This window comes from Rattus norvegicus, chromosome 11, assembly GCF_036323735.1.
Source record: "Rattus norvegicus strain BN/NHsdMcwi chromosome 11, GRCr8, whole genome shotgun sequence".
Classification (NCBI taxonomy): Eukaryota; Metazoa; Chordata; class Mammalia; order Rodentia; family Muridae; genus Rattus; species Rattus norvegicus.
Window position 1 is genome coordinate 33,742,744 of NC_086029.1, and position 24,579 is coordinate 33,767,322.

The 24,579-nt window shown below is 36.5% G+C and overlaps 1 protein-coding gene across 3 annotated transcripts in view; it reads left to right on the forward strand.

The window, feature by feature from the left end:
• Positions 1-24,579, forward strand: part of Ncam2 (neural cell adhesion molecule 2) — a 487,041-nt gene that overhangs the window by 150,996 nt on the left and 311,466 nt on the right. The gene's annotated exons all lie outside the window — the stretch shown is intronic.

Below are 24,579 nucleotides of genomic sequence, written 5' to 3' on the forward strand. Positions count from 1 at the left end.
ACATTAAAATAGAAAGTTAACTAAACTTTGGAAGTAAAGAATTGAGTGAATATATGAGAACATACTTAACCTGCCTAGAGCACATGTGGGCATGAAAGGTTGCTACTAAATTAATAAATACGCCAGTATATTATCTAAGCACTATCATAAAATATCAATATATAGAAATCAAAGAATTTGGAAAACTCAGAGTTGAATTGCATATCTATGAATAAACTCTACTACTCATGCTATGTTCTCACTACAATACATCTGAAGCAAAGCAGTATTAAACTATCTTCAAAGGAATCTTTGACAAGAGCTTCTTTACCTCAATGAGATTAAGCTAGAAAGTAGGGATGAAATCAAAAGGAAGGCCTTCTATCTCCATATGGTCACTGCTTAAAACTAAACAGGAGTGCATACATATCTAGAAACATATATCTGGATGTTGATCATTAAATTATAGTGGATGTGTGAGAGAGATAGTAATATTTAACATAGGAGAAATTCACTGGCATTCTACAACATATGCCACAGGGCAGGGATGCATAGACTTTGAAACAGTTTTTCTATAATTGTACAAGTTTCCCTTGTGGTATGCAAAATAATTTTAAGGGGAGTAAATTAGCTTATATAGGTCACACTCCTAAAAGCAGACACTGCTAAGGCAAGGAGGTTTGTGATAAAAGAAGAAAATAAAAAAGAACCAGTTTTTCTGAGCACTGAAGAAATGCAAATGACTTCAAATGCCAGGAGAATGCTTTAAAAGTTGGGATTTGTAAAAGAACAAGAAGAAAAGGAAAAAGTGGGAGGGGTGAAGGACTTGTAGTAACTTCAAAGGGTTCTTGAAAATTCTGCTGTAACTGTGTGGTAGATATTGTCTCTTTAAAAGCTGATTACTGTCTACAGTAACTCCCAGAATGGGCTACTTCTTGGAATCACCATGGGAATTTTTAAAAAATGCCTGGATTCTCCCTGCTGATTAATCTTTACTTGGCACAGGGTAAGGAACTGGACATGAATATATATATTTAAGAGTCCCAATTAACTCTAATGCAATGCCATAGCTGAAACTCATTTCAGATCACTATGGCAGAATAAATTTGGAATGTGTATTTGGGGGAGGATTTTAAATTCAAATAATAGTATTGCTACCTCTCAACTATATTCCTTTCATTTTCTACTCTAAGTAAATATGTGAAGTGAATGTCTCTTGGAAGGAATTTCTCCTTGTTCTAATGGAGTTTCTAATAAGATGAATCAACAGCATAAAGTCTAGATTATTTCTAGGTATGTAAAATGAGATGTATTCTTCTGCAACTTCATTGCCAAGTACTGCCATTTTAAAATTTCTGTAGCATATATATATATATGTGTGTGTGTGTGTGTGTGTGTGTGTGTGTGTGTGTGTGTGTGCCCTTCACTTCAAATACATATGAGCACATATACACATATATAAGAGTATCATATAGAACATATATATGACATATACACAATAGTATATATTTACAAAAGAAGCTCATGACTAGAAGTGTGCATGTTTTCTATTAAAAGAATACACTTCTGTGTTCAAAGGCTGTAGACGAACAGATACTAATGTACATTTGGACAAATGTCATCTTGTTGTGAAAAGTGTGCTATGTATCTGAACAAAACCACTGAAGGTTCCAGAAACTTGCTAGTCCTTAAGGATGAAATTAAGGTGACAGTTTTTTAATTAATTATTTTATTAACATGGCAAATATTGCCCCTTCCTCCCCCCCACAGAGTTCTTCCTCCATCCTCCCTCTCTTACGCCTCTGAGAGGGTGCTCCCCATCTGCATATGGCTACCCTGGGGCATTCATTCTTTACAAGACTAAGCACATCATCTCCAACTGAGGCCAGACAAGGCAGCCCTTTGCTCCTTATGTACTGGGACACAGGGACTAGCCCATGTGTTCTCTTTGGTTGGTGGATCAGTCTCTGGGGCCAGGTTTGTTGACACAGTTGGTGTTTCTATGGGGTGGCCATTCCTTTCAATTCCTTTGATTTTTTCCTAAAGTCTTCCAGAGTTCCTGGACCTTAGTCCAGATCTTGAGTGTGAGTATCTGTCAGTCAGGTGCTGGTAGAGCCTCCCCGAGAACAGTTATCAGAGGCTCCTGTCTGCTAGCACAATATGGCATCAGTGATAGTGTCAGGGATTGGTGCCCATCCTTGGAATGGATCCCAGGTTGAGCCACTCACTGTTCAGCCATCACCACAGTACCTGCTCTGTTTTTGTCCCTGTATATTTTCAGACAGGACCAATTTGGAGTTGAAAGTTTTGTAGGTGGATTGGTGTCCATTTCCCTCCACTGAGGATCCTGTCTGACTACTGGTGTTGGGTTCTTCTGGGTTCATATCCCCACTGTTGGGCATTTCTTCTAAGGTCACCCACCTTGAGTCCTGGGAGCCTTCCCTATCCCAGGTCTCTGGCACTTTCTAGAGGTTGCCTCCACCCCTAGCAGCTGCATGTTTACATTCATTCTCTTGGCTAGCTGACCTTCCCTTATATCTCCCCCCATACTGGATCCCCACCCCAGTTCCCCAGTTCCCTTTCCTTTCACATCCAGGACCCACTTATAAGGGGGAACAAAAAGTTGAGAGTTTAAAAATATATGGTAACATTTTAAACTCTCCAATACGTGGAATTATTCACTGTGTCTTAAAGATTAATTTGTTGATGAAAGCAAAAAGAATGTCTATCAAAAATTACATTATTTGCCAACTGTTAAGTTTGTTTTATATTCTGTGTGTTCTAAGCATTTACAGCAAGAATACAATTAACAAAGACTCATGCAGCAGGGTGGCCCACTCATTCAGTATGTGGGTACAATCCCTCTGTTATCAAACATTAATCAGTCTTATAATCAGTTCATGTGCTCAAGATACTCAGCTTCCAGGACACACACTTCTCATAAATTTCTCTCTCTCTCTCTTTCTCTCTCTCTCTCTCTCTCTCTCTCTCTCTCTCTCTCTCTCTTTATTTTATTTTGTTTCTATGTTTTGTTTTCTGAGATAAAAGTCTCTCTATATAGCCCTGGCTAGCAATGAGCTCACCATGTAGCTTAGACTGTCCTCAAATTTGAACTAACATTTTGTATTACCCACTCTGTTCTGGGAGTTAGGTGTATGCTGTCGGACCCAGATCTTAACTCTATTCATTTTTCTTCCTAGAATTATTTTTTACTTATAAAGGTAACCGGGAAATGAATATTCAATTTTCTAGCTGTTGTGGAAAATTCACCCTTTTATCACCCCGTGCTCTGGCTGTACTTTCTCCTTCAGTCATTACTCTTGCACTAATCAAAAAAATAAAAAAGAAATATCATTACAGTAATATCATTAAAAGAATATTATTACTATCACAGCAAATTGAAAATTGTGACTGGCAATCTGTAATCAATGGGTATAAGCACTGCTATCTTTTCACCTACAAATTGCTGTCCATCAATTTGAAATCAGACCTACTACTATGTTCATCACAACGTATAACTTCCAGCATATCGTGTTTGGGAAAAAGAATGTCAATAAAACACACAGTACAGGATTGCACTATGACAAATTAAAATATCACAAGATTAGCCTGTTTTAGAAGAGAGGAGAAGTGAGGTTTTGGGTCAGGTAGAGTGAGGTAGCAGTTTATAGTGGTTAACCCTGGAGAGCAAAGGAGTACTTATCGAGAAAGGATATACTTCCCCTATTAAATATATATCCTAATCGTTTTTAATATGTTAAATACAGACATTAATACCTTTGAAACGCATGCATTTTCCCTAATCACTATCACATTTGTAATACAATATAAAAATATTCTTTTATATCATGAGCTCTAACACTTTCACAAATGCACTGATACCATTTTTCTACCTTTGTCATGTTTCTTAAAAGTAAATTAGAAGACAACAAAGCACCTAGAATTTGTAATTACAGCAAAGGGCAAATCATATTTCTAAATGTGAAAATGCCAATGTTTTCATAAGTCAAAGGTACTAATTCATCTTTATATGGAATGTTTGAACTACCACTAGGCAGTGGGATTTTAGTTATTATGTGTCCTAGTGAGAGACTAGAATTTATTTTAGAACTGCCATTAACCAATTTTTCTATCTAATAGGTTTCTTAAACTTTTGAACTCACACGTCTGCACACAAGCTGAGTGAGGTTCAGACTAACACGGGGGAAATATGTAGTGCAGAACAATGGAAAGTGCAAGCAAAGAAAATCACTCGCTGGGGAATTTGCTGTGAATTATAAAATGTAAATAGTATTTGAGGAAAGTCGGTCATTAATAATTCATGTGGTATAATCAAGAGATTTTAAAAATGAGAATCTGTTTTTTTCTATGTACATATGTGAATTTGTTATAATCTCTTCCATATTAATGGATATATAGCAAAACATTGACAATGAAAGATCAGACTTACATGTGCCCTTGTAAATCGTATCTTGTAAGTATAGTCTGACTCACTGGCTCTTAGCTGACCTAAATCTGAATTTGTCCTAATGTCTACAGAACTAAACTGTATCAAAGCTAAACCAGTGAGCCCAGGACTCTCAGGGTAAATACACCTGGAAGTTATTTTTACTTAGGTGAAACAAGCCTGTCAACATAGAGGCCAGGATTCTATAAAATATGAGAATTAATCTAATCAAAATTCATAAATCATTCCAGTGAGAAAACATATGTGCCCTATTTTATGTTGATTAAAGATGCCCTTAAAGACAGAATATTGAGGAATTAGTTCAAGTTCCAGGGTGATTTGTTTCCCATATTACAGAAAATGAGTTACTTATGCACGGTATTTATTGAAATAAATCTCAAATAAAACATGTCTACTAAAAATCGATATGACAGTTTAAAAATGGAAATAGGTCTTTTTCTATATAAATTTAAGAGCAAATGGCAATTAGAGAGATGCTGTGGTCTCAAAGTATTTTCTGAAATCTCAAATATGTTTAGCCATTTCAAATAGTCTGCTTTGTCTGACATTTTTACCTGAAATAACACTGTGGAAGGTGTGTGTGTGTGTGTGTGTGTGTGTGTGTGTGTGTGTGTGTGTGCGCATGCACATGCGGGCATATGCAAAATTCTCATAAAGTTACATTGAAAAATACATCTATTAAAATGTATACATTTACTTATTTCTTTTAAATATACCCTAGTGTGTATTTGCTGTGTACTTAAGATGAAAGCGAGTTGAGTTCCATCAGGTCTTTAGCTGCTCTGAAATTATTTGATTGTTTATTTGATTGTGTTGAAGAACTGTACATGAATCCATATTTGAATATAATACTGTAATAAATATAATCCATTCTAGCGCCTATTTCTAAAAATTGTCTCCATGGAAAATGTACATCAGGATTTTGAACCACATCGGATGTGCAAATATTTAATGTAATTCATTTACAGCACTGACAGATTGGGTAGGAGTAAGTGCTCCTAAATATCATCTTAAATTTTTATAATGAAAAACTAAGTATGAGTAGAAAGAGGAATGTGGTTTACATATATATTTTTAAGTTGAGTATTTTTTATTTACATTTCAAATGTCATTCCCTTTCCTGGTTTCCCGGACCTAACCCCCCATCCCATCCTCCTCCCTTTCTTCTATAAGAGTGTTCCACTTCCTGCCCCACCCTGACATTCCCTTACATTGGGGGGTCCAGCCTTGGCAGGACCATTGGTGTCCAACAAGGCCATCTGCTGTTACATATACGTCTGGAGCCATGGGTCAGACCATGTATAGTCTTTGGATAGTAGTTTAGTCACTGCGAGCTCTGGTTTGTTGGCATTATTGTTCTTATGAGGTTTCCAGCCTCTTCAGCTCTTTCAATCCTTTCTCTAATTCCTCCAGTGGGGATCCAGTTCTCAGTTCAATGGTTTGCTGCTAGCATTTTCCTCTGTATTTGTCATGCTCTGGCTGAGCCTCTCAGGAGACAGCTATATCTGGCTCCTGTCAGCATGCACTTCTTAGCTTCATCAATCTTATCTAGTCTTGGTGGTTTACTATGATCTGCCTCTCCCTAAAAAAAATGGGATAATGGCATAGTTGGGACCAATGACTTTCTGAAGTTCATAAGGGTCACTGCTGTTATGTTATGTTATGTTGTATGTATGTTGTTACGTTGTTACGTGAGAGCTTGAATCTGCTCTTGTGTGTTTGCTTTTCTTCTGTTATGGAAGTGGTTTAACTTACATAGCATTTGTTGCTCAGTTGTGAGTGGAAGATGTGCTGAAGCTATTCTGTCATGCAATTCCAGAGAGGATAGGTAATATGCCGCAAAAATTCATTTGCAATTGGCCTTGAGTCTATCATTTATTCATTCTGTCATTTACAATTGCATTGCTTCCTGCCAGACACTCTGCAATGGGCAAAACAAATTACCATTAGTCCCTGTCTTAGTCAGGGTTTCTATTCCTGCACAAAACGTCATGACCAAGAGGCAAGTTGGGGAGGAAAGGGTTTATTCAGCTTACACTTCCACACTGCTGTTCATCATCAAAGCAAATCAGGATAGGACCTCACACAGGACAGGATCTTGGAAGCAGGAACTGATGCAGAGGCCATGGAGGGGGTGCTCTTTACTGACTTGCTTCCCCTGGCTTGCTAAGCCTGATTTCTCTTTCTTTTTTTTTTAAATCAGATTCTAATTTCTTACAAGATCCCTGTTCTTTTAAATTTTATTATTTTAATATTTTATATATTTAGATTTCAAATGTTATCACATTCCCCATTCCCATGCTCCCTTCCCCTTCCCCATACTTCTGTGAGGAGGCTCCTACTCCTACCCACTCACTCCAACCTCAACACCCTGGCATTACTCAACATTGGGGAAATAAGCCTTCGCAGGACCAAGAGCTTTTCCTCTCATTAATGCTGGACAATGCGACTGTCTGCTACCTATGTGACTAGAGTCATGGGTCCCTCCATGTGTACTCATTGCTTGGTGGTTTAGTCCCTTGGAGTTCTGGTGGGGTCTAGTTGGTTGAGGACTACCAGCCCAGGGATGTTACAATCTACAATGAGCTGGGCCCTCATCCCTTGATCACTAATTGAGAAAATACCTTACAGCTGGATCTCATGGAGCAATGTCCTCAAGGGAAGCTCTTCTCTCTGTGGTAACTCCAGCTGTGTCAATTTGGCACACAAAACCAACCAGTACAGTCCCTTTATGAAACAATGGAGATTTTGAGGTATCTGCAAAATGACTTTATGAAGGTCACAGGGATAATAGTTTTATTGTGAGAGCCAGAATTTTGTCTGTTTTTGTTTCTTTTGGTCTTTTCTATGTTGAACTATATTGTCCACAGCCTTTAATAAACACAATGTCTGCACTATATAAAGAAACAAAAATTTTCACATATAAAAATGGAGGGATTGTTATTACTAAGGTAGAAATCTCGATTTAGTTGAGATGACCTCTCTTTGTTTTTTCCCTTTTGCTATCTTCATGGATTCAGTTTTAGTTATGCGACAGCTACAGACTTAGGACTTAAGAAACCTTTACAAATAACTTATTTTTTATGTGAAAGTCCTCATAAAAAAAGAATTCAGGTGACTGGCCTATTTCAGTCACAAATACTCAAACTATATTCTTTCTAAAAGTATAAAAGCAAAACCTAAAATGTAAAGAACACTTCAAATATTTGTGATACAAATCCACTATCATTATATTTACAAGTTTATATATAACAATTTCTGAAAAGGCATTATCACTGCTTTTAATTTACGTTTGTTGGCTCACTTATCTTTAGACACTACAGGCATTTATAATGTTTACTTTACTCATGAGGTACATATTCCACTTGATACTGTACTTCTCTGGCTAAAAAAAAGGAATTTTGTATTGCATTTACATTACCCAATTACATTTATGAGATTTTCTTTCTATCTGCAGTAATGTGTAAGGTATGAGTAAGGTAGGGCTTCTGAAGGAGAAGTCATCATCACTTCTTCACTCATAGGCGTACAATCTTAGAAGAGAGGCTTGAGCAAATTATTTTGAACCAAATATAACTTCCCGTGACTATATTTCAAGCAAATACAAGGTCATGATACTCAATATATTTGAATTATGGCATAGAAGTTTTCATAATCATTGTACCTTGTGTATTCATTAAAACAGACTCATTACAGAATTATACATTAGTGAGATTATACATCAGATTATCTTGAGAATTGAAATCCACAGAGGGTTTTCTATTATCCAGGGTCAGGTAATTATTTCTGGTCTATTAGATGTAATTCATATATGTATATATGTAGAGATTATCTCATAATTTAAAATAGTAGAAAACACCCAATTTTCACTATGTTAAGAGTACAGAATTAAGTACAAATATGATTACTGTTATTATTGAGTGTAGCTGACTATTTTAGTTCTAAAATATGGTTGTATATAATTTAGGTCACCTTATTTCTCTTGGATTTGTGATAGTCATACAGTACTCTTGAAATAATACAGGCAGATTTCTCAAAGGAGTAAGACAGAAGCTAATGATATAAAATGAAGCTAATGAAAACCAATGATACGATATTAAAAGTAACTTTTAACATGTATAATTCCTAAAAATCGCAGGAAATAAACAAAATGCAGAATATGGGTTTTAATGAAGTTTCTTTTGTCGAGTAATGTTGTGTCATATAATCACTCCTTGCAAAAGTTCTGTTATTAATGTTTTGATATTTGACATATCTGATTCAATCTCTAAGGGATAAGCATTTCTATAACTTGCTGTGTTTTGCAGCACCCCCAACTTATCACTTCCTTATGTTTGTGTCTGGGGGTCCATTACAGATAAGCAGAGAAATACTGACCTAATCGAGGTGATTCTTTAAGAGATCTCAAAACTGTGCATTAAAACACGTTTTGAATAAATAACTTTACAGGACCCTTTTGGTTTCCAAGTCCAGACATGAAGTATTCATGACTGCATGCATTGCTGTGGTCACTGACATCCACTAATCTCAGAAAAGTACATAACTAATTACTTATCATAGATAACACAGAAATATGTGCCAATGTGCCAACAAATATGAATGCTTCTCTCCACTCATAAAGCTGCCTGTTTGCAATGTGCCTTGAGTGCTATTTTTTAAGCCTTCAAATTACATGCCTTTTCTTCAACTGAGATTTTAAGAACAGCCTCATCATATTGAGCACAAAGCACGACTCTCCAAAATAGAACAGGTGTTTTGGAAATCAGCCCAGAAACTTCTGAGACCCCTCCAGGGACTCTAAGCAATCATCCAAAGACAAGTGCAGCTTTGTTTTGCACATTGCTAAAACCAGTCAACCCTGAGAACTATCTCCTCTTCAAATATTATACAAATGCTTTGGCACAGTTCAGCAGATATGGGGTTTGGCTTTAAGCTAACAGAAGTACTCAGAACCTAAAGATTATGAAACGTAAAGATTTTAGAGGTCTTGCTCTTTATCCTTTTGTGGGTATGACATATACCTGAAAGATACATTAATGTAAAAGCAAAATTGTTCTGACTTATAATTTCAAAGATTTTTCACATCTTTGCCCAGCATTACTTGCAGTAAGACACAGGATGAGCCACAAAACCCATGGAGGAAGGGCGATGAGTACGAAAGCTTTACAACTCACAACACTAAAGCAATCAAGGAGAATGGTGGGGAGAAACCACAGTCAGATATACTCCCCAGGGACATGCCCTAGTAACCTGCTTTCTCCTACTGTGTTGCTCCAAGAAAATTTATTAGAAAGCAATCCATCATTGCATGAAACTATTGGGAACAACTCACATTTTGGCATATTTATTTTAAAAATTTGATTTTAAGCATATAACAAAATAAGAATAAGAATGTGCTGTGATTTAAATAGTAGCTTCAAAATCAATGATTGTAAGAATTGTGAAAAGCTTACTACAGAGCTAAACTTAATTTCGTGTATTGGTATTGTCAATAATTAATAATTTTATATTTAAATTTTAATAAGATATAAGATAAATTTTAATAAGATATAACCTTCAGTTAAGCAAGATCACATTTTAAAACCAGTAATTCTAACTATTAATACTTTGGATTGCTTTTGAATTCTCGGGTTCTACAGATTTTAAACTTTGTGAATTGTTAAATATGATCATTTGAAAGGGTGTTACATGAAGAGCTTTTTAGAATACTGCTGAAGATTTATGCCTTTTAATCTTCAGGCAATAAAATATTCATGTCCCTAGATATATTGGCCTAGTTTATAAATGAACAATAGAGATTTCAATATGTATTACCTTAATGGAAAAGACCCAATAAACAGTGTGATTTTTCACTGAGTGACATATAGAAAGAAACCCCAGTAGTTTGCTTTTGTTTTTGTTTTTTTTGTTTTGTTTTGTTTTTTAATTTGTTTGCATCACCCCTCTCCACTCATTCCAGCTTCTGGAACCTCTCCTTTCCCACAGATTCACCCCTCCCTGTTTCACCTAGGAAAGGAGTAAACCTCTAGGGAACATCCACTGAACAAATCATAACAAGACACAATAAGATTAGGTAGAAACCCTCATATCAAAGCTGTTTGAGGTAATGCAGTAGTAGAAACTTTTCCCAAAAGTAGAGTCAGAGACACTTCCAACTCCCAATGTCAGGAGTCCCATAGAAACATCAAGCTAACAACCATAACATTTGTGCAGGATACCTCGCACAGACCCTTGCAGACTCTGTGATTAGACTATAACTGATTATTCACACATGAGAAAGAGAGCATACTATAGCAAAAAGCAAATGTTAGCTGAACAATATACTACAATGCAGGAGTGATTCACAATAGTTGTAGAAGTGTGTCTTTAATATTTCTCATTTCCAGGTTGATCAGGGCAGGTTTTGGAAATTACCAATTAAACAAGACTTACATCCTATTTGCTCTCTTGTTTACCTACCTACCCTTCCCCAAACCCTAAGGTTTTAATTGACTGACAGAAAGAGGAAGAAATAGAAATGGAGCGATTGGAAATGATGACCACCATTGTTTTTCTGAATTCTTCAGTGTCTTGGTTATTCAATTAAAATTGTACAACTCTTTTTAATGATATATTTAGAGGGATAATTAAGTCCAAAAACTTAGGACACATTATGGATCCTCCTATATTCTCTTTAGCTGGCTTTTTCCCCCTAGCAGCCTAGTATAGGCGCTTAAGAGGTTGGATCTAAGGAGATATCTACCTGCCATCAAGTGTTTTGCCTCCCCTTTAAAGAAGGTTGCTGCCTTCCGAGAGGCCCAGCACGACCAGATGAAAGAGTGAGCTGTAGATACTTAAAAGGGACAGAAGCCCGGGAGTACTATGGTTGAATTAGGGAAAGGCTAGAAGAAGCTGAAAGGGAAGGATGACCCCATAGGAATATCAGTAGTCTCAACTAACCTGGATCCCCCAAGATCTTTCAGACACTGAGCCACTAAACAGGTGGCATACTCTAGCTGATACGAGGCCCTGACAAATAGACAGCAGAGGACTGTCTGGTCTGTCCTCAGTGAGAAAAGATGCACCTAACCCTCAAGAGACTTGAGAGATCCCAGGGAGTAGGGAGGTCTAGTAAGGTGGGGATGTGGGGACATCCTCTTGTAGATGGGGTAAGTGGAATGGAATGAGGAACTGTTGGAGAGCAGATCAGGAGAGGGTAATGACTGGACTATAAAAAAAGATTAAATAATAATAACAACATTAATAAATGTTATAAATAATTATTTAAAAATATTTATTATTTAAATCAACAATAAAGAAGTAATCCAAGAAATCTTAAATTTCTTGTTTTCATTGTAGAACAAAGTTGATAGGGCTTCCATGAAACATGTAGTTTACCAGCATTAGTCCTTAAAATCACATATGGTTACTAATATTACAAACAAGGCTTCTAGAAAGTTGTCAGTATAAACAATGGTGATAGATCAAAGGTCATAGATACTTATGTTACTTATTGCATACTGATAAACTATCTTCTGATGTGTTTTATAAATTACTCTAGATTTAAAGGGAAATGCTTTGTATCAATGGAAGCCATGTGAAGAGTAACCTCAGATGGTCTCTTTAGAGGTAACTAATGGTGTTTAGTACATTCAGCCTCAAAGATATTTGAAAGAAACACTCAGAGCAGGTAGACCTCATGACCTGCTTGCCCTGTGAATATTGATATTTCAATGACCTGATTTTCAACCTGAGGATTTTCAAAGTGACAAATTATGGTCATTTGGTTTGTAATGATGTTCTGATTATAGACTAAGTCAAAAGATGGATTTCCTTGAAGCCTTTTCTTAATGTCCTTAAATCGTGTGCTGACTTTTCCAAATGTTTTAGCTGATAGTAGCAGATTTAGATTCCACTAAAAGGTTCGTAATCATATATTTAAATGTTATATTTATGTTCACAAAAGGCATGTTTATATATTTATAATAAATAACTTTACATGCTTCTCTAGGTATGCCTTGCTATATACACCTTAATGAATGTGGTATGCAATTACTACTCATATTTGTAAAATAATATGTGATAAGAGTTTTGTAAGTTAACTGATTTTTTTCCACCCTTGGAATGATTTATGAAGCCCTACTAGTCAAATATGCTTTCTGTATCATTGTAAAAAAGATTTCAGCATATACTCCTGTTTGTTCATTTGAATTATTCCCTCTACCTCTTCCTTCATTGTTTCCTAAGTAAATACCAAGATCCAGCTATGCAGGAAACATAAAACCCAGACCTGGCAATAAAAGTAACAATTGAGACAAGGTCACTGACAAGATCTTGGCATCCTCTTCAGGGAATGCACCTAATGAACTCACACTTATGATTTGTTAAACTGCAGTGCCTGAACGAGATCACTTCATAAAAACCGAGAAGACTACATTTCAAAAGCAATGATAGAGGAAATTGATAATAATGAGAGAATAAGACACAATTGATGGTAGGTGACACGGAAAATCATCACCGTATTTTAAAGCAAATAGTAGAGATGGAATTTTCCTGAGAGAAGGCAAGGTGAGCCTGTGAATAACATCAAAGGCAGAAACTCTAAGAGTCTTTGCAGAGTCCCCTAAGTGTGAGGCTGCAAACAAAAGAACAAAAATGTGACCAGGAAAGAGAAAAACTAGTACACACAAATATTTTTGAAAAAAACTTAGCTAAAAAGGATACAGGATATTTGCTTGAGGCAGAGGTAGGCTTAATGGATAGAAAGACAGTGAAACAAGGAGTTTGTTAGCACAATCTGTCACAAGATGTGACTTTTTCCCCACATTTATTAAATTGGACATTTCTTATTTACATTTCAAGTGTTATTCCCTTTCCCGGTTTCCATGCCAACATCCCGTAACCCCTCCCTCTCCCCTTCTATACAGGTGTTCCCTCCCAATCCTCCCCCCATTGCCGCCCTCACCAAATGAATCCCGTTCACTGGGGGCCCAGCCTTGGCAGGAGCAAGGGCTTCCACTTCCATTGGTGCCCTTACTAGGCTGTTCATTGGTACCTATGCAGTTGGAGCCCAGGGTCAGTCCATGTATAGTCTTTGGATAGTGGCTTAGTCCCTGGAAGCTCTGGTTGCTTGGCATTGTTGTTCATATGAGGTCTCAAGCCCCTTTAAGCTCTTTCAGTCCTTTCTCTGATTCCTTCAACGGGGTCCCGTTCTCAGTGCAGTGGTTTGCTGCTGGCATTCGCCTCTGTATTTGCTGTATTCTGGCTGTGTCTCTCAGGAGAGATCTACATCCGGCTCCTGTCGGTCTGCACTTCTTTGCTTCATCCATCTTGTCTAATTGGGTGGCTGTATATGTATGGGCCACATGTGGGGCAGGCTCTGAATGGGCGTTCTTCAGTCTCTGTTCTAAACTTTGCCTCCCTAACCTCTCCAAAGGGTATTCTTGTTCCCCTTTTAAAGAAGGAGTGAAGCATTCACATTTTGGTCATCCTTCTTGAGTTTCATGTGTTGTGTGCATCTAGGGTAATTCAAGCATTTGGGCTAATAGCCACTTATCAATGAGTGCATACCATGTGTGTTTTTCTGTGATTGGGTTAGCTCACTCAGGATGATATTTTCCAGTTCCATCCATTTGCCTATGAATTTCATAAAGTCATTGTTTTTGATAGCTGAGTAGTATTCCATTGTGTAGATATACCACATTTTATGTATCCATTCCTCTCTTGAAGGGCATCTGTGTTCTTTCCAGCTTCTGGCTATTGTAAATAAGGCTGCTATGAACATAGTGGAGCATGTGTCTTTGTTGTATGTTGGGACATATTATGGGTATATGCCCAAGAGAGGTATAGCTGGGTCCTCAGATAGTTCAATGTCCAATTTTCTGAGAAAACTCCAGACTGATTTCCAGAATGGTTGTACCAGTCTGCAATCGCACCAACAGTGGAGGAGTGTTCCTCTTTCTCCACATCCTGGCCAGAATCTGCTCTCACCGGAGGTTTTGATTTTAGCCATTCTGACTGGTGTGAGGTGGAATCTTAGGGTTGTTTTGATTTGCATTTCCCTTATAACTAAAGATGGTGAACATTTCTTTAGGTGCTTCTTGGCCAATCGACATTCCTCAGCTGTGAATTCTTCGTTTAGCATTGAACCCCATTTTTAATAGGGTTATTTGTCTTCCTGCAGTTTAACTTTGTGAGTTCTTTGTATATTTTGGATATAAGCCCTCTATTAGTTGTAGGATTAGTAAAGATCTTTTCCCAATCTGTTGGTTGCCATTTTGTTGTAATGACAGTGTCCTTTGCCTTACAGAAGCTTTGTAGCTTTTTTAGATCCCATTTGTCGATTCTTGATCTTAGAGAATAAGCCATTGGTGTTTTTTTGTTCAGGAAATTTTTTCCAGTGCCCATGTGTTCCAGATGCTTCCCTAGTTTTTCTTCTATTAGTTTGAGTGTATCTGGTTTGATGTGAAGGTCCTTGATCCACTTGAACTTAATCTTTGTACAGGGTAATAAGAATGTATCAATCTGCATTCTTCTACAAGCTGACCTCCAGTTGAACCAGCACCATTTGTTGAAAATGCTATCTTTTTTTTTCCATTGGATGGTTTTGGCTCCTTTGTCAAAAATCAAATGACCATAGGTGTGGGGGTTCATTTCTGGTTCTTCAATTCTATTCCACTGGTCTATCTCTCTGTCTCTGTACCAATACCATGCAGTTTTTATCACTATTGCTCTGTAATACTGCTTGAGTTCAGGGATAGTTATTCCCCCGTAAGTCCTTTTATTGTTGGGGATAGTTTTAGCTATCCTGGGTTTTTTGTTATTCCAGATGAATTTGCAAATTGTTCTGTCTAACTCTATGAAGAATTGGATTGGAATTTTGATGGGGATTGCATTGAATCTGTAGATCGCTTTTGGTAAAATGGCCATTTTTACTATATTAATCCTATCAATCCATGAGCATGGGAGATCTTTCCATCTTCTGAGATCTCCTTCAATTTCTTTCTTCAGAGGCTTGAAGTTCTTATCATACAGATCTTTCACCTGCCTGGTTAAAGTCACACCGAGGTATTTTATATTATTTGGGACTATTATGAAGGTTGTCGTTTCCCTAATTTCTTTCTCAGCTTGTTTCTCTTTTGTGTAGAGGAGGGCTACTGATATATTTGAGTTAATTTTATATCCAGCCACTTTGCTGAACTTGTTTATCAGGTTTAGTAGTTCTCTGGTGGAACTTTTGAGATCATTTAAATATATTATTGTATCATCTGCAAATAGTGATATTTTGACTTCTTCCTTTGAAATCTGTATTCCTTTGATCTCCTTTCTCTGTCTGATTGCTCTGGCTAGGACTTCAAGAACTATATTGAGTCAGTAGGGACAGAGTGGGTAGCCTTGTCTAGTCCCTGATTTTAGTGGGATTGCTTCATGTTTCTCTCCATTTAGTTTAATATTAGCTACTGGTTTGCTGTATATGGATTTTTAACTTAGCTGAGGAACTCACATATGAGTAACAGTTGGAAAGCAGTCCTCTTAAAATTGGAGACTGTAGGTAGTATTCAGAAACACAGAAACAATGCACATAACTATTGCTAATGAGAAGGGAATTTCATGGACAGGTATCATGACCTAAAAAACAAAATTTGATCGATATTTGTTAGAGTAGAGCACAATAATGCAATGACAGAGAGCAGAAAAACAGACTTCATAATGATAAAGAACAGAATTATATACTGACAAACATGGCCTAATCTTTTTATTCTTCAGATAAACATTTCACCTTAAATTTTTTTACCATTGAGTGAGTTAAGCACATACAATTCATTTTACATTATTATTATTATTTACTACTACTACTACTATTATTATTATTATTAATTGTCACAGAAGCTTGCATAGTTAACCCTTATCTCTGACCTGATACATACCAACTAATGCCATGAATTCTTAATTCTTCCTACTTTCCCAAATTCTAGAATTACAGGCATATGCTATTATGTTTGGCTTGTTTCTGTTCTTGACTGATTGAACAACATAAATATAAATGTAGCTTTTTATCTCTCTTTCTTTGTCTTCTTCCATGTTAAAAGCTCACCATTTCCTGTCTTCTATTGGCCAGCAGACACACATGATGACCACTCAAACTCCAGTGGGATAAATACATGGATTTTAGATGTAGAATACCTTCAATGTGTAAATATGAGTAGTATTTCATGAAAATTTCTGTGAACTCTGTTTGAGCCTTGGTAAGAAAAAGCAAAGAAAAATATTTTTATCCCTCATTATGAGCAAGATGGTTAAAGAATCCATGGTTCATCCCAGAATCTCCAGGATAGTGTGAAAAAAATCTGAGAAACAGCTAACGGCAGTTAACAATTAACAGGAAAGACAGATAAACTTCCTACCACTGTCATAGCAGATGTTCTTACAAATATAGCTAGAACCTCGCAGCATATTTATGAGGGACTAGAATGATTCCAATAATACATTATTGAACTTATAACACATGTAACATATTTTGATGATATTTTTACTTAATTGATGTTATATATATAATACTTACATGAGATACTCAGAAATATTTTGCCAAAGAAAAATAAGAAAATATGATAATAAAAATGAATGAAAATTGTTTTAATTATTTACAACAATTTTCTGATTCAAACTTAAAATAGTAAATGTTTAAACAGAAGTTCATTGATGAATAGATTCTTACCTGACTTATAAAAGATTTGTAATTAACATTTTTTCATTTTGTCATATAATACCTCTTCAAATGAATATTGATATTTTATCAGAAAAGTAATCCAGGATGTTATTATTTTAAAATATGATGTGTATTTATATCTATTTTACTATATGTCTTAGGAATTTTTAAATTCTTTTAACATGGTGTATTAGAATCTTCACTTCAGTTTACTTATTTCACTTTCATAAGGAGAAACAGACTTCTTTAAATCTGAGAGAACATGGAGGGTATCATCCATGTGCAAGAGAGATTAACTAACAAAGAGAAAAGGCACAGCAAACTATTTTTTGAATAAAAGTGTTTGGCAGTATGGATGGCACTTAGAAAGTAGAGAGTTAAAATAAGAGAGTTTATGATCAATTTAAGAATTCCTGGGGCTGGGGATTTAGCTCAGTGGTAGAGCGCTTACCTAAGAAGCTCAAGGCCCTGGGTTCGGTCCCCAGCTCCGAAAAAAAAGAACCAAAAAAAAAAAAAAGAATTCCTTATAGTGGGGTTGGGGATTTAGCTCAGTGGTAGAGCGCTTGCCTAGGAAGCGCAAGGCCCTGGGTTCGGTCCCCAGCTCCGAAAAAAAGAAAAAAAAAAGAATTCCTTATAGTATCATTTAATTATAGTCAACCCCACTTCCCTTCCTTTTTTATTCTAAGTTTTACTCTCATCTACTTACCACCTCAAACCCATGTGTTCTCTTTGTTTCATAACCTCCTGAATCATCATATATATAGATCATTATATGGGATACATAATATATATTACATATATAATATTTTGTTTTAAAAATAATTATTGTAGATTCTTGTATTTGATGTCATAACTTGATATGCGTATAAATCACATAATGTTAAACGTAGTAAAACTATATATATATATATATATATATATATATATATATATATATATATTCATAGTTTGGTAGATCTCAGAAAGTTTGTATTCTAGAACGTCTTTCCACTTCTATAGTAAGCTTGTGTTTCTACCACTGTTTCCTCTGCTTGCATTATCTCTATATGAAGAGATATAAATTCTATATGAAGGTCAAATCACACAATAAGTCTTTTCGTGTCTGTAGGTAACTCTATCTATTGAATGTTGTGGAGGTCTCTGTGGAGAAACATGGCCTATGAAACTCTGTCATTAAAAACAATAATCCTGAATGTGAGAACAAACAAAAACAGTGTTAGCTAATTTGACAGTATGTTCACTTTATGAGCAGTTAGACTTCGGTGTCGGCAATTAAATACATGATTTTAAACTACCAAGGTCATCTAACTTCTGTAATATGTTTCTTACTATCAGTTATCACCAGAAAGACAAGAACATGAAGTTTGTGAACCTTTCTTAGTTCAAAAACTCTCTTTAGTGTAAGGTGTTTGGCTGTCTGGCATAATAGGACTTGGCTAGTCAGAACCAGTGAGTTTCAATCTCAAGGAAGGACTGTGTATCCCTAGAATTTTAATCCTCAGCCTCTTTACAATTCCCTACATTCCAGGTGCACCTTTCATAAAGTTAAGGCTTTAGAGAAGCTGGAATCCTTAAATGCTCATTTGGATAAAAAGACCCCAGATGATTCTGATGTGCCCTGTGATCACAGCACTGCTGTTGCTATGGCTGAACCTACTTGACTCTCATTTTCATCAGAATAAGGTTTCTTCCTCTGGGACTCAGATTTGCCTTCCCCGCATTCCTTTCCAGAGGAATCTACTTTACAAAGAATTTATCCAAGAAGTCTCATGAACAGGACAACCCAAACATGTGCAGAAAAGGACACCAGCCCACATGTCAAACTGCATGAGAAAAAGCTTACAAAAAGAACCAGAAGCTACTAAGATAAGTCGTCAGTGGGAGAGTTATCCCTCCCCAGAGAAGAGCACACCAAGTAAAAACATACGCCAAGTAACAATGTGTGGACCCAGCAAGTTATATTTGGTTATATTTTTCACACACACACACACCCTGAAACAGAGAAGGTGAGGGAGAAATACAAACATATAAACAATGATAAAAAATGAAGGTAATAAAAATCAGAAGAGCTAAAAAAATTATATTCAGGTATATGGAGGAAAGGAAAGCAAGAAGGAGATGAAATTAGAATAAAATATCAAAAATAAGCCAACACACAAAAAAGTAATCAAAGTCTAAATGGAAATATGAAAATATATAAAGCACATGAGAATTAAGTTGTGTAAATCTCTAGGTTATAGGGTTGCATGATAAATTCTTTTTTTTTCTTCTTTCCACCCGGGTCCTTTATTTCCCTTTTGTCCATTAGGCCATGAATCCATATGGAATGGACTCTAGCAGCTCAGACTCTTTGCCGTTAGCCCTCACAGTGGGCTTCTCTGGGGGCGCAGGTTGGCGCTTCAGCTGAACCCAGATGCCCTTCTCTTTTTTTTTTCTGATCATTCTCCTTCACCCACTTCAGAAAGCTGTCTCTGCTCTTCGAGTGCTTGGTGTGCTCAATCCACACATTGATCCTCTTGGCCAGAATCCTGCCCTTAACTTGGCTTGTTTACAATGATACCCACGGCATGCTGGCTGACAACGTAGACTATTCCTGTTTTGCCGTGGTAACACTTATGGGACATTCCTTTTTGAAACAGTGCCCATTCCATTGATGTCTACAACATCACCCTTGTAGATTCACATGTATGTGGCCAAAAGAACAACTCCACGTTTCCTAAAATGCCTAGAGAACCTACATCAAGTGCCTCTCCTCTTTCTCTTTGTAATTGTCATTTTGGTGAGTTACTGGAAGATGGCTGCTGATAAATTCTATAAAAAGACAGTAAATGGCAGGGTGAATTTATTAAAATATGTTATCATATTGAATGTTGGATTTTTACACTGTATCCTGGAGAGTACAAACATCGGGCATGACTACAAAACTGTTTAGAAATGTCAAGTGAAGAAAGCATATTTTACACCAGAAAAAAAGAAAAAGAAATTATGCTGATAAAGCTCCAAAGCTTGAAGCCATATTGGAGGTCAAAGCACAGAAATTTTTCTGTGAGGCTTCAAGTCTTGATTTTGAGTAATATGGTATAGTTCTTATTCAAGTGTGTTAATACAGCATCTGAGATATTATTCCTGGTTTATTTTCTTTGTTTTCATAGAAGGGAAACTTAGTCAAGTTTCTTCAAAACCTGTGTTTAAAAGATTTATAATATAAAGTTAGATCATAATAGACACACAGTAGAGCAAGCCGAGCATATGGTGCTAGAATATAGTGCTAGGGGAATCTTGGGGAGACTAAATACATTTTTAAAATTTTTATTTTATTTACCTATTCTTCTCTTATTAAAACATCCCAAAGGCAGCCTCCCCACTTCCTTCCAGTCCCACTTCTCCATACCCATGGCTCATCTATTTTCCCTCAGAAAAGAGCAGACCTCCTGGTAATATCACCAGAATGCTGCATAGCAAGGTTCGAGAAGACTAGGCACAAACCCTCATATCAAGCAAACCTGGGCAAGGAAACCCAATCAGAGAGAAAGGGGTCCATGAGCAGTCAAACCAGTCAAAAGCACTCCCACTCCCAATGTTAGGAGTCCAACAATGCCCCCTCCAAAGCTAAAGAACTACAACACTTATGCATATGGCATGAGGCCGACCTGTGCCGGCTCCATGTGTGCTGTTTCTACGTCTGTGAGGCCTTGTGAGTCATCCTTATTTGTTCCGGTGGACAGAGTTCTCCTGGTGTCCTCAAATACTCTGGAGCCTCAATTTTTAACATGAAGTTGAAATTTGAGTTAGGATTGCCAAAGTAGAAAAGTATACATGTTAAATGACAAATGACTCTGTGAGTGAATGCTGTCTTCATAGCTCACTATGACAAAGGTTAGTATGCATTCTCTAGGCCACATTGTCTGTCAAGTTATACAACCATCTGCTACTCTGATTAGTCATAACCATCTTAGATGCATCTTATCAATCATGTATGTCTATGTGCATGTACATGTACATGTGCAAATGGACATATGCATATATATGTGCATGTGCATTTTTCCAGAGTCTTATAGATTATTTCTGCCTACATAAAGTGAACTGTCCAGCAAGGAAGATATATTATTGATAGATCTTCAAATAATAAAAGAAATTAAGTAACCAGACTTTCGGAAGTCTCTCCTTTTCCAGTTCTTAAAACAGGGTGTAATCCATTCTCTGAGTTTGTGTTTTGTGGCAATTCAGTTAGTGCAAATTTCCTTTGTTTTCATTTCGTATGGGATAGAAGATTTGTGTGGGCTACAATGTTTAAGAAATCCATTCCCCCATCTTGGAGACACTATATTACACTGGGAAGAAGCTTATATTAGAATTGCACTTGATTATGACAGTTTTTGCAGTGACTTGAGATCAACTTTAAAATGTTTTGGAAGTTTACTTGGGTAAAAATAACTTTTATTTGCCAGATGTCACTCTTCTCAGGGGCTTACTCCTGACTAAGCTCACCCTTTCTGGTTCTTTCTGAATTCTGGCATTCTTGTTCAAAGCAGCTGTTCTGAGTCAACACTCCTCTCCAAGCTGACTGATCCGAACTGGCTTCTCTCAGAGTCTCAACTGTACTCAACTGAACCACACCAATTGCACTGAACTGAACTCAACTGACCTCCATTGCATTGCCTGAACACAACAGAACTGCACTCACTCAACTGCTCTTTACAGACTCACTCTGCTCTGCTCTTAAGTATGCTCCCTTTCCTCTCTGTTCTCATAAGAGTCGGGCATATATCATCCCTAACTCATTCCATCAAATCTTTCTCAGATTCATCACTTTGTCTACTTCTCCACTAAATGTCACTTCAAATATGGCTGCTTCCTTCTACAAACGAACTTTATTTTCATTGTTAGGGATTAAAGATGTGTACTAAGGGTCTGCCTGCATTCTAGCTATACCCATACTCAATCCAAGACATGTATTCTAGCTGGATTAGGTAAACCTAGAAAATCTTTGATTGTGATCCCTCATCAGAGCAGCATGTTGCTGGCTTAAAATCCCTCGGAAGTCGTTGCTGTTACCTAAGGACTATGAATAATATAAACACAGAAGATTAACCTTCTACCATGCATCTAAATGGAAAGTATTGCTCAATCCATAGTTGGTTATGGGTATGTCAGCTTTACATCTTGTTGTGTTGTAATGGTGTTATTAATAGCCACTATCACAGGAAAGTAAAAACTTGCAGACCTTAAACATATAATTTGTCTATGTCAATTTTATTCAGTTTTACTTATTCTCATAGTTAGGGTTCCTATTGCTGTTGTAAAACACCATGACCAAAGTGGCAGTTCCACATCACAGCCCATCACAGAGAAGAGTAAAGGCAGGAACAAAATCATTGAGGGAACGCAGAGGTAGGAGTTAAGAACATCGAGAAAAGCTGCTTGCTAGCTATCTCATCATGTATTATTTCTAGACTGGTTTTTAATATAACCCAGGATATCCTGAACAGGGGTGATACTACCCACAATGGTTTTGTCCCTCCGAAATTAATTATTAATCAAGAAAATGCCACATAGGACAATTTTTGTGGTAATAATTTCTCAAGTTTTGGTTCTGTCTTTGCTGTTAGCCAGTGTCAGTTATTTGACGTTAAAACCTAGCCAGCACACACACGCATGGCATAGAATTAGCCCTCTTCCACCACCATGGAACCTTTAGCATACACTGTGTTTTGGGCAAGCCCTAAATGACCTTACGTTCACGAATCTCTAAAACCTGCTTCCAGTTCTTTTCAAAGAGCTATTTCCTTTGGACATCGATCACCTTGATAATCCAGGCCTCATTTAAAAGATGTAACACTAGCATAGGGGATAAAGGTGAATTTCCTTCATGAGTTTCAAGAGATTGGAAAAGTGATTTGAAATATATCTGTGAAAAATACGTATATCCAGTAGGATAGCATACAGCCTACATCCTATTTTGTGGGAGCCTTGCTGTGTCTGTTTGAGAGCTGTCCTGTTAGGTGATTCGGAAAATCTTGTTCCATGGTGGTGTATGTGAAATATTAATGCACTTTCTCATCCATTCCATTAAATAAAGTCCTTTAACTTGGCGCTTTGAACACTATGAGGCATTTATTCAATGGTCTATGCACTCTAATAAATGGCCACTTAAATAATACAATTCACATGTAATTACATCATACATTTAAGCTCAAAAAATTCTTTTGGGTACCAAAACATCTTTAAGTCAAGTGATATATATGTATATGTATATATATGTATATATATATATGTATATATATATGAAACTTTTCTTTTTCTTATTGACAATATAGCCAATCTAAAAATTAAAAATAAATAAGGAGAGGGAGAGAGACTGGACAATCTCTGCTGACAGATCAAATGATTATTCTCCTGAAATTGTAGTTTGACCTCAAATAACAGTGCCCTGAAAGCGTACTTTGAAAAGCGCTCTTTCCTTTGAATAACAATGAGATTGGACTTGCATTGATGTCAACACTGGGTACCAGGAAACACCAGGCTCTAGTTCTCAGAACTCTCATGACTCATGTCGACCAAATCCCAGCGATGGGTTCTGAGAATTCCAAATTAGAAAACAACATACCAGGAAGAAAGTTAAATTTTCTGACATATTTCATTAGTGGTTTAACTGGCTTTTTATTGAAATTTAATGTGTTTATTTTACGTTTTTGGTTGTAAGAACCAACGAACACAGAAACAAATAGTGAGTCAGGTACAAAGTTCACCCTGACAAAATGTGTTGAACTGAAGAACTTTCTGTAAACTGTAGAACATGAAGCTAAATGCACTGAAAATGACATGTTTTTAAAGAACATGTCCCCTGTTTAAATACGAGGTTATCGTTTTGCCTCCTAGGGCATGATCAGGCTTAGTAACAAGGATATTTTAATATTACATTTTGGTTATGCCTTTCCACTTTATAATCTGTTTTCTCTATGGTGTATTGTTCCTCAATTTCATAATTTGCATAATGACTCTTGTCATTTTCACCTCCATTCTGTTCCCTCTTGTTTTCATTCTTTTGCTGAATCCCACATAGAGTATTACTTACAAATGTGGTACTCCATGATTTTTAGCATCAACTCTCCGGAAAGCTTTTTGATCCCATCCCTCTCAGAAAAATAACATCAATCTTACAGTGATGTTTATGATGGCAAGTGTACTCTTTCTTCCCTTATCACAGATTTTAAATTTGTAGGTGCAAAAATAAATTTGTAGGCCTTTAGATATTTCTTCATTTGCAATGCATATGGATACATAATTCATTTTCTAGGAAATATTAATTTTCAACTTTTAAGCAATAGGGATTTTATTAAAATGAAATGAAATAAGAGGGTTTTGTAATATTTGCTCTGAACATGTATGTGGAGACTTAACTGCCTCTGTGGATATTCAACTTGCTCATTTCCAGTTTCATCCTATG